The sequence below is a fragment of the Pistacia vera genome, unplaced genomic scaffold (genome assembly GCF_008641045.1).
Source record: "Pistacia vera cultivar Batoury unplaced genomic scaffold, PisVer_v2 Contig333, whole genome shotgun sequence".
Taxonomy (NCBI): domain Eukaryota; kingdom Viridiplantae; phylum Streptophyta; class Magnoliopsida; order Sapindales; family Anacardiaceae; genus Pistacia; species Pistacia vera.
The window spans coordinates 765480-777700 of NW_022196150.1; the positions used below are offsets into that span (position 1 = coordinate 765480).

General features: G+C 39.0%; 1 pseudogene; it reads right to left on the reverse strand.

The window, feature by feature from the left end:
- Positions 1-767: 767 nt before the first annotated feature.
- Positions 768-7822, reverse strand: LOC116137713 (annotated as a pseudogene).
- Between the last annotated feature and the right edge of the window lie 4399 nt (positions 7823-12221).

The window sequence follows — 12221 nt, forward strand, 5'->3', positions numbered from 1 at the left end:
CAGTATCCCAGATCTCCTTAGCAGTTGCGAACGCTAGAAATTCTCGCTGATGTTCATGTTCATTGAGTTGATGAGCCATGACATCACCATGTTGTTTTCTGCCAACCACTCTTGTAGGTAGGAGCCGTTGGTTCTAGGGCTGCTGAAGCACTGGTAAGGTAGTCATATTTTTTTCCCTCGAATGAACATTAAGATGGATTGAGACCATGGAACATAATTGTGTCCATTCAATTTATAAGAGGTAATAGGATCATGGGTGGCTTCCATATTGTGAACAAAAGGAGATGAAGGAACATAATTGTGTCCATTACCTTCTGTAGCCATACTAGAGCCTAGTCCGTATTTGGCATGAAGATTTAGAAGACCCAGAGATAACGAGTAGGAAAAACTCGATGAAAATGAAATAGGATTAAACCTGCTTTGATACCATGAAGAAAATAAAGACTTGAAGAATGAAGAAACACAAGCTCAATTTCTTCTATGATTTCTTTTATTGAATAAAGAAGACAAAAATAAATAGGCTACGATGGTGAGACAATTCCGGGAAATAATCTCTCTTAAAGGAGAAAATAAAAAGAAATCAAGAAGATTTGGCAATTAGAAATTCAATCTTCTTCTAAAAGGAAAATAATAATTAAGAAAAAAAATCCTAAAATAATAAAAACTCCTAAAAACAAGATACATTAGCTAATACATAGACTCTTAAGTCTTAACAAGAAAATAAAACAACAAACTAAAACAATCAACAGCTTGACTTTCAACAGCTATAATTTCACAAAGTACTCAGTGTGTACTTGAAAAGTATGCTCATGAAAGAAAATTGAGCTACCCACAAGCACATTCATAAGAAGAAGCACTTTGTGATGCTTTTTCTAGTTCTTTCCTTGCCTTCACCTCATTTAGAACATTTCGGGCCCATTCAGCAAAATAAGTTTCATTGTATCCAATTCTACCACTCTTGTAAATTGACATGCAACGACGATCATACTTAGGGAAAGAACATTTTTCCCCATCAGGATCTCGCCAGGCACCTTGGTGCCTCATCCCGGACCAGCTAGCGATCCAATGATAAACATACTGGCCAACGCCGGCGAGCTTTAGCCATCCTTTAGGGAAGAATTCCATTACACTGCTATTTCTGTCCATAAGGAACATGTTGGTTAGCTGAGCTCCATGAGGAGACACCAGAATGTCCGTCATGCTCATCAACTTTACCTGTATCAAGCAATCAATTATAACACATTAGAGATTAAATATTAGACAGAAAGTTTGTGATAAATATTTTATAAATTTCAAGGGATTTGTTTGAAAACAAGAACCATTCATATATATGGTTATAAAGCGGTATATAAATTCAAAGGTCCAGTATTAGGTTTGAAAATCTTCCAATGCTGATGCCTTCTGAATTAATTAATGATTCTAATGATTGACTACGTTTTTTTTTTGTCTTTCCATAAATTAATTATTTCGCTTTTCCTCTGTATATTCTTTTTTGTCATTATTTCTTCTCCATTCATCTCTTCGATGTTTGTGAGTAAAAAATATAGTGTTATTAGAGAAGATTAAAAACATTCTATGAATATTGAAAGAAATAAAGGAATAGCTATTTTACTTGACTAAGAGCATCTCTAAATGACTTTTTATATGATTCAAACTCTTTATTATAAAGAGTCTATCCATAAAAACAACAGACCAATACTCTTTATCCTTAAAATATAAATTAGAGAATGAATTTGACTCTCCACAGTTAGAGAGTCAAATTTTATTTTCTATCCTAATTTTAATTAATAAACTATAAGTTCCTGTGTATTTTACTTATTAATTCTCTTTCCCATTAAGTCACTTTCTTAAAAATAAAAAGCATCTTCGTTAAATTTAAAGATTTGAATAAAAATTATGTTCTTTATATTTAAAAATTAATGAAGATATTTTCTATTTATATGTAAGATGCTCTTCAAAATAAAAATGAAGAGCGCTCTAACAGGGGAATAACGCTTTCTAAAGAATAGATTCAATCAATAATTTATATCAGCTGCAGCGGCTTCGAGGACGTCTACAATCAGAAACCATAATTTTTAATTTGATGACTTATCAATATGCATAAATATAGGAGATGTACAATATGCATTAGTGGTCCATTAAAGCCTATCATTCTACGCAACATTTCCTTAAATTGAGATGGATTTACATATTGCTTGTAAGTTATGCATTCCCTACTCCCAAAAACTCAATGCGTTTGAAATTTATATTTGATCCCTATTTAAGATAACTAATCATCGATTAACTTGTACTAATTAATATATTAGATGTAGATTCAGCTGATCCAACTTTAAGCTCTGTGTAGATCTGTAAATCCATTTTTTAGATTTTAAGACCAAGATAAATATGCCATAAATTGATTATAACATTGATGATATAGCTAGTAANGAAATGAGTTGTAAGGAAAGAAAATTCAGGATTTAAGCAACGGAGAGAGAAGGGTAGCATAGCGGGTTTACTTACTGAGCCATTAGTGTTCACTCCGTTGTTTTTAATGTTTGCCAGGTAATAGGTGAGTTGCGATTGCTCGGAACGTCACGCAGTGGAAGGATTGGGCTACACTGTCAGGTTTCTATTTTTGAGAACATTTTGTAAATATTTGTATATAAAGAAAAATTAAACATGGGCCCATACTTTATTACTCGTATATATATGTGTATTTTCTTATATATATTTTTAATGAGTTTTAGTGATTATTTTACGAGTATACTAGCTAGAAAGAAAGCATTACAATAGAAATAGTGTCAACCTTTGGTTACTTTCGATATTATATATTCAGTTATTGGACCAATGACCTGTATAATAAACTGGATAGAACAACAACTCAATCCCACTGTGGCCACAGTTTTAGTGTCATTGCCATTTACTGAATTGCGCCGTGAGATAACTTCTCCCATACCCGGGAGTAATGAATCCTCTGTCTATCCACCATAGTCTTGATACACTCCTTGATGCTGCCAATCACCACCGTATTGACAATTCTGAATAGAACTGCGTTAGGCTAGTGTCAAACTACACCAATCGGTGCACAAGGCACTCCGGTGATCTCAAGTCTAAGGATCACATGCACCACCATTCGTTAGAGGATTTGTTCTATAGACACTAGGGTTACCATCCATATGGAATCCTCTAGTGAGTCAGTCCAGTGAACTTGCCTACAGCAAGCACCCACGTGTTGCACCAGGTTGTCACCAAACAACCTTGACAAGTGAGATCAGTCACTGCTTTTCGATAGGGTCGTTCAACACTATGATATCCTTACCGTATTATCTGTGCCCTTACTTCAGAATAATACTAGGGCTATGGACGTTTCTAGAATGTCCACCTTATGTGCTCATAGGGTTCTCACTATCAAGATTTGAAACACTTGATACCCTCATCACGGTTCTACCATTCTAAGGACATATATCAATACATACAATGATGATTTACACGATATAGTATAAAATTCCTTTTATTGATTAATGAACATTATTACAAAAAGTCAATTCTACAATAATTGATTGGCTCTAGGGCATCTATTCTAACAACAACAAATGGTTCATTACAATGCAAATCATAAACTTTATCATTTATATACATATATTGAAATTTTCAACTGAAAGAGACTTTGAGTCATTTCAATTTTTTTTATTAATATTATAGTTTGACACCTTTAAAAAATTGTCTAACAAATTGTATGGAATTTGTTGCCCAACCATCATCCATAATTATGATTCCTCAAAGCTTGTTGTGGTCAATAACTTCACTGTCAAACCATCAACTTGGCTATATAATGGCAATAAGGCAAACACCGATATATAATTCATCCATCATTTAAGAATGCTTGAAATTTCAACAAATGAAGGTATCATTGAGGTCTACATTGCATTGTCGAACCATAACCATGATGTAATTAATTGCATTTATAATTTGTTTGAAAAACTCGATTTGTTTGTTATAATTCATTCCCATACAATATCATGATCCAAAAAGCACACCTTTGATATATTGCCTGAGTATTAATAAATACATAGATGATTGGGACACACAATTGAATATCTCAAAATCACCTTATATTAAATACAACCAACAAATCTTTACATCATTAAATTTCAAACCGCAAATGTTCATGCAGATAAAATAACTTGCACAAAAGCAACTATCACAATCTAGCAATACTGAACCCAAATAACCAAATCTTATGTTGTGGACTTTCCCATTGACTTGAATGAATCGTTGACATCCACAATGACCAACTCCGATACAACAAGATTCAATTCATAAATCACAAAATCGAACCTCAACTACTATCGGATAATGCTACTTTGTGACAACGGTGCACCAAGCAACACAAATCGATAATAGTTGAGGGCCGATTGTGTCACCTAAAAACAGAGCCAGCAAAAACAATACTCATACAAGCCTTGTTAACATAAAACGTTCAGTCCCAAAACAAATACTCACATATTGACTAGAACAAATAGATAGCATGATAGAAAAAATGTTAAAACAAAATACAAACTATCAACGTTTAATATTACTCAACGTCAACAATATAGGGAAAAGCTAGTTGCCCATAGTATGAATATACCGACAACAAATAGTCACTATTCGGCCGAAACTATAAGCCGATCGATTCATGTTATTTCATGTAATTCACACAATTCAACTGCAACCACAGACATACCAAATCAATAACCTCACCGAAGACTTACTAAACACAACTTGATACAGAACACGCTGACCATTGTATGAACACGTTAACTTTTTCCCTATAACCTAAAAATGAAATCAACAGAATCAACAAATTAACATCTCATGCCGGTCGTTCGGCAAAATGGACTCAATGTAAAAATGACTCTACAAATGAAATAACATATCCTCATCCCCTTGAANAAGATTATTAATTACTTTTATGGTAGTTAGCATACTGCATATGCTACCATATCCACAAAACTAAAATATTAATTGTGTCAATGGAATAGTGACTAAGCAACACTTGTAGAATGAATTTGGAGTCAATAAAGGGGTATGGAGGTGGTTATTTTGATGGTTTCATATAAATCATTTAATTATGGCGATCAATCTTGTACCGTGTCAATTCTACAAGGGATCAAGGTCTTATTGATTGTTAAAAACAATAAAACAACTTAAAATAAATGCTAACTATACGTTTATAATCTCAAATGAATCCTGATAATGAAAGAATTTACTATTTATTTTTAAGAAGGGGTGAATAATAATATACGAAACCTCTTACTCTTTCAACCTCGAGCCTTGATATATGTCCTGTAAAGTCAAAAGCGTCACCGTAAAGTTTTCAATAATAATAAGGAACTAGTATTGCTTTGATTTATCACAAATTGAAAATAATTTAAGTGTGGTTGCGTAAAGGTGCGCTAAATCAAGTTAATTAATGCTTACTCAAACTTCTATGCTCTGTTTCCGGATCTCGTCCATATACTTTTCAAGTTTAGGCAAAAGGTTATTTATTATATAAACAACAAAGCTACAGACACTGAAAATTTTACACCGAAAATATGTATCGGCCTACGTATACCCCTGACTCACACTACGCTTGATTTTTCTATAATTATTTTTCTAGTGAACGGCCGTCCATCAAATATGGACGGCCGTTCACTCACATGGACTCCCGTCCATATTATATAGACCGGGATCCATTTACTACAGACGGACGTCCCCATTTAAAGGACGCCCGTCGATAAATAAAATGGAATAATTTTTTTTTAAAAAAAATTAGGGACGACCGTTCATAAATTTTGGACGGCCGTCCTTAACCGAAATATGAAAATAAAAAAAAAAATAAAAACTTTGGTCCCTTATGTTTGGACGGGCGTCCATACTTTAAAAAAAAAGAAGAAGAAGCTATTAATGGATCAAAGAAGAAGAAGCTTACTTTGTCCAGCTTCTCAAAAGAATCTGCACGTCGTGGAACCCATCCCTTGATCACCTCTCCGGCCACTGTGGCCAACCAGGCCAGCCACCCTACTGCCACCTGCTCACCTTCTGTAGCTTTGGGAATATTACCCATCCCTGGATGATGTTGAGCAACAACATATTCCATTTTCTCCTTCTTCTGATCGAAATTCTGTGAAGGGGAACCCATCAAACATGAGGATGAGGAGAGGTTAAATGAAATAGGCTATGATGATGTCGGCGATGTTAGGAAGCAAATGGCTCAAATTCGTGAGCCTGTAGAACTTCCTCTCAGACACCTTCAGCTCTTCAAATCAATTGGTGTGAAACCCCCAAAGTTTTATTAATATGCCTAAATATAGGAGATGTACAATATGCATTAGTGGTCCATTAAAGCCTATCATTCTACGCAACATTTCCTTAAATTGAGATGGATTTACATATTGCTTGTCAGTTATGCATTCCCTACTCCCAAAAACTCAATGCGTTTGAAATTTATATTTGATCCCTTTTAAGATAACTAATCATCGATTAACTTGTACTAATTAATATATTAGATGTAGATTCAGCTGATCCAACTTTAAGCTCTGTGTAGATCTGTAAATCCATTTTTTAGATTTTAAGACCAAGATAAATATGCCATAAATTGATTATAACATTGATGATATAGCTAGTAAAAAGTAAACAAATATATTCTAAATTTGTAGAATTGAAAATTATCAAAGTGAGAAACACACTGACCTGTTCACAGAAGGTGAGGTTATTCGAGTAAGCCACCATTAACTTGCAGCCATCAACTTTACCACATTCTTTCCGAAAGATCCCAGTAACAATCGACTCATTCTTGAATGACCTCGGCCCAGTCCTCATAAACAAAGTCATCCCAATGTTATTCGCATCTCTTCTCTCCGGCTCATGTGACAATACATCCTAGCTTTATATCTCATCAAATCATAAACCTCCATCCTCTTTTCTCTCGACATCCCTCCCTCGTTGTGTCTCATCACCACAGCCTTTTCAAAGCAGTAAACTCCATCTTCATCTCCCTCATCAAATCCTTCAATCACCGGCTCCCCATTGAACGTCGCTTCCATCAGAGTCGTCAGCCACGACCCCATTCTCAGTCTCAGCTCTCCCCAGTGATACAAAATCCACCTTGTCGGCGATTCACAGCCATTTTTTCTATGCCAAGCGACAAATGGGACGACCGCGGATAGTCCATGCCATATGTTATCGTAATTGTAATGATTATACGAAACAAACGTTAAGCCTTTCATGAGAGTGGCGTTCACAGGAAGTGTTTCAGGCCACGCAAGGGCATAGTAATTCCACGAGCCGTCGTGGGTGTCGCGTCCTTTTAGACACAGTAGCCGGTCGTCTGATGATTTTGAAGGAAACTGTTGGTATTGCACCTCGCCTTCTTCGTGAGAATCATACATGGAGCTCATGAACCACGTGTGTCCCTGGACGGCTTTGTCTGTGTAACGTAAGTCTTTCAGCGGGAGAAACGTGAATGAGTGTCGAAGCCTTTAGGCCATGGAGTTGAGGTTGTCCTGGGTGCAGTTGGTGACAGTCTGCCATTGATGGCTGATGAAAGACCGTGAAGGAGAGGGAGAGGGAGAAGATATTGGTGGAACGTGAAGAATTTGGATTTGACAGAGAATGAAGAGTGTAACACAAGTAGCTAAAATGAGAAGGGAGAGTTGTGGGGAGTAGCATGAGAATGGGGAGATGGTGCGGCTCTGGTGTTTCTTGCCGATGGCGGCAGTAGTGGTGGTGGTTCTGTCAATTTGTGGATGTGGTTTGGTCATGGTAGTGAGAAATAAGGGAAAGGTGGTGGAGGCTAATGTTGTTTAATTATCAGAAGGTGACAAAATTTTCCAATTCAGTTTTCCACATCATGCATATTCTATATTCTCTAAAGAGATCAAAGAGAAATGTATTCAACTAAAATTCATAAATTGAAACTTTATACTTAAGTTAACAAGGTAGCTGATTAAAAATTAAGATACGCCAAATTAATGTGGCATAAAAAATGGATGAATTAGTAAACATTTATTAAAAGTAAATTTATAAAGTTTAAAAATATTACTAATATGTTACATTAGTCTTTTTTATATATTTTTTAAAAGATTATTAATTACTTTTATGGTAGTTAGCATACTGCATATGCTACCATATCCACAAAACTAAAATATTAATTGTGTCAATGGAATAGTGACTAAGCAACACTTGTAGAATGAATTTGGGGTCAATAAAGGGGTATGGAGGTGGTTATTTTGATGGTTTCATATAAATCATTTAATTATGGCGATCAATCTTGTACCGTGTCAATTCTACAAGGGATCAAGGTCTTATTGATTGTTAAAAACAATAAAACAACTTAAAATAAATNCAGCTTCTTCACCCTTTACATGCTTAGTCGCCACCATGCTAAATATTAGTACCACACCTAACATCAACAGCCCCAACTTCCTTTCCAAGATTGACATGCTTCACTTTTGCCTTTCATTGTCATATCATTATTGGTTATATAGATTTTAGAGTTTCCTTAATTTAGTATTAGCTTTAATTAGTAATTTTGCTTTTCAAATCTTTTAACCGTCTGCCTGTTTATTTGTTTTGCCAGTAATGTTCTATTGTCCATATGATAATAATTGGTCTATTATTACTTTTATTGCCAGCCTTTTTGTTGTAATTACAATCATAAGAATTCTAGTTTTTAGCTAGTTTCGTACTCATTTTTATACTGTTTTAGAATCTGAGTTGAATAACTTATGCGATATAACTTTCTGAATCAGTCAACAGTAAAAAATGATGTGGTCATTTCTGCTACTACCTTGTGCATGGAGTTAATCAATTGGGTTGTCATGGTCAGACTCTATTATGGATTTCTGACCACATTCTCCGTAAGGCTCTCTTATCTCTTCCTTCTCCAAGCTCGAGTTACGAAAGAAGGTGAAGAAGGAACACGAAAGAAGGTGAAGAAGGAACCGAGAAGAAGTAAGTTTTGGATTAGTTATCTAAAAAAAAAAAAAAAAACAAAAAAATAAAAAAATGAAGAAGCTATTAATGGATCAAAGAAGAAGAAGCTTACTTTGTCCAGCTTCTCAAAAGAATCTGCACGTCGTGCAACCAAGCCAGCCACCCTACTGCCACCTGCTCACCTTCTGTAGCTTTGGGAATATTACCCATCCCTGGATGATGTTGAGCAACAACATTGTTATGCCTGGGAAATCAAGGGCTGACGTGGGAAATCACGTGATGAAGTATGACATGCTCCCGTCAGAACTGTAAGCGCACGTTAGACCTGCAAGACGCCGTGGAGCTCCCACGTGTCCACTCCCTGCTCCAAATCGCGTGAAATCAGCTTGGAAGGAGGGTAATGTGACATAAAGCCGGATTTAGTCCTAACATTCACACCAACCCATGGATTTAATGATGATTACTTGCATTCATCTCGCTATAAGAAGAGGAAGACCCCTTCATTAGGGGGATTCGGCTATTTTTGCACTGGGAACTAACTCTCTCTCTCTCTCTCTCTTGCAAACTTTGTATTTATTTTTCCCTAATCATTTGTAAGTCAATCCGCTGTTGCGACCTAACCCACAATACTAATACAAATCAGTGGACGTAGGACTTGCTACCTTAGCATCCGAACCATTTTAAAAAGCTCTCATTTCATTTATTCTACATTCTATCAATAATCACGTGTGTCTCTTGACCAATCAACGTTACGCATGTGTCGATTAGTTGGTGTTAAAATCAAGCATCAACAGTTTGGCGCTAGAAGGAGGGCCCAAATTTAGTGTTCATCCTTCATCAGGAGAATCTCTAACCTACTGGTCCTACAGCAGCAAATGGCCCGCCAATCTGAACCTGAGCAAGCCAACCAGCGCGTTGAGGGAGTCCCCTTGACCCAAGGGGATACCTCTTCCAGAATACTTCCAGTTCTGCAAAATGCTGCAGTAGATATCCCAACAGCTCCGCAGCTTGACCCCGCCATCAGAAGCTACCTGGAGAGGTTCGACAACACCCTCCAGACGGTCAACCAAAGGCTGGACCGTTTGGACCAAGGCGTGCCATCCAGAATAGTTGGGGAGGTGCAACCGCCAAAAACGCCTGCAGGTCGCGCAAAAGCGCGACAAAGGGAAATAGCCCGTGTTGCGAGCACTGCAGCGCGTAGACGTAAGGGTAAGCAAGTGGCAAAAAGCAAGCCTACGGGCTCCAAAGGGCCAGCGAACACATACCATGCCCTAAACAGGGTGCCGGCAAAGCTGAGACTTGGCGAAAAAGTGAATCCCGAGCTGTCCCACGCCACGTCGCAGATGAACCCAAGCAAAAGTGCTGAGCGGGATGATTCTTATCACCGCCAGCAAAGCGATCCCGATTGCTATCATGCGGGTGGTCCCCATAGCCGCGGGGCGGTTCATGCCATCGCGAGGGTTGTGAAAATACCCCGCACCATCCATCGCCTTCACACGCCTCTAGTCAGCATGTGCGGAGAGCGGCCGGAAATGCCGGCCGAGGCGAAGAGGAGTCCGACCTCTGGACTTTCCTAAACCGTAATCGCGAAGGCCGGACTCGCATGGGTGAAAGCAATCCCCAATTGGCTCCGTTACCACAAATTAAAGAGCTACAGCGAGCTCTGGACAGGCTGAGAGAGCAGCAAAATGAGCAAGCCCAGGTCGCCTCTGCATCCCCCTTCTCTCCCGAAGTGCTAGCTGCTCCACTCCCACCAGGGTTCAGAATGCCCGACATGCGGCCGTTTGATGGGAACCATGACCCGCAGGATCATTTGTATGAGTTCAACGACCTGATGGAGCTCCACCAGGTTTCGAATCTTGCAAAATGCCATTGTTTGGCCGTGACGCTGACTTCTCATGCCAAGAGGTGGTTAAGGTCGCTCCCAGCGGGATCGATCAGTTCATGGCCTTAGATGAGGATGACGTTCCTACGGCATTTCCAAGCAAATCAGAAGTTTTCGATGCCTTTGAGCTATCTCAGCAACATAAGGCAAGAAAGGGACGAATCCCTACAATCCTACATCAACCGTTTCCACAGGGAACTCAACAAGGTGGCTCATGCCCCCGAAGAGTCCATCCGAATGCTCATAATAGCTGGAGTTCGCCCGCAAACCGACATGTGGAAAGAATTACAGGCCAAGGATAATGTTTCCCTCACCAGATTTTACAACCTTGCAGAAAAATATCTCCGAATAGAGAATTCATTGGCGGCACTCCGCCGTCGCGATCATGGCACTTCGAGCAGTATGTCCGGTCGAGGAGAAAGTAGGAGAGCTAATCGCAAAGGAGACATTGATGATCAGCAAAAAGGGAAGAAACCCGGCTACGAGCACAAAAAGTCCTATGCTCCTGTTCCTCATTGCTACCGCGATAGAATTCAATACACTCCGCTGAATGTGTCCATATCTGCAATTCTTGACAAATCCGAGGAGGCCAGCCTGCTTGGTGAGCCGGAACCCATGAAAACCCCTGCTATGGCCAGAAACAGTAAAAAGTACTGTCGTTTCCATTGGGACAACGGGCATCACACCAATGAATGCCGAGCTCTAAAGCAGGCAATCGAAGAGCTCATCAAGAAAGGGCACTTCAAGGAGTATATTGATGACTCTGCTCCAAAAGAGAACCAAGAGGAGCGAAAGAAAAAGCGTCGTGATCGCAGTAGATACAGTAGTGTTAACATAATCTTTGGAGGCTTGCACCTTGCGGGAAACACGTGAGGTACGCAGGAAAGGTACGCTCGCGAAGCATATCACGACCCGATCAGGGTAATGAACACATCGCAGCGACCACAAAAGGCTTGAAAGGAGGAGCCGATCACCTTCTGTGAAAAGGAAGTAGCTCGCCTGCACCATCCTCACAATGACGCCCTGGTGATCACGCCCCTCATAGGGCGCCATAACGTCTGCAGAATGCTTGTGGACAACGGAAGCGCTGTGAACATCCTGTTCCAAACCGCTTTCGAAAGAATGAACCTGAACGAGGCCGACCTGAAGCCCGCCTCGATCCCCCTCTATGGCTTTATAGGAGACCACCTGATCCCCAAAGGAATGATCCAGCTCCCAGTCATGCTCAGTGACTACGACGAGGTAACTAGGCTTACTGAATTCTTAGTCGTGGATTGCCCATCGGCCTTCAATGGAATCTTGGGGCGACCTCTGTTGAGAAGCTTCAAGGCAGTCACTTCCATATACCACCTCAATATGAAGTTCCCCACCCCAACAGGGATAGGGAAAGTGA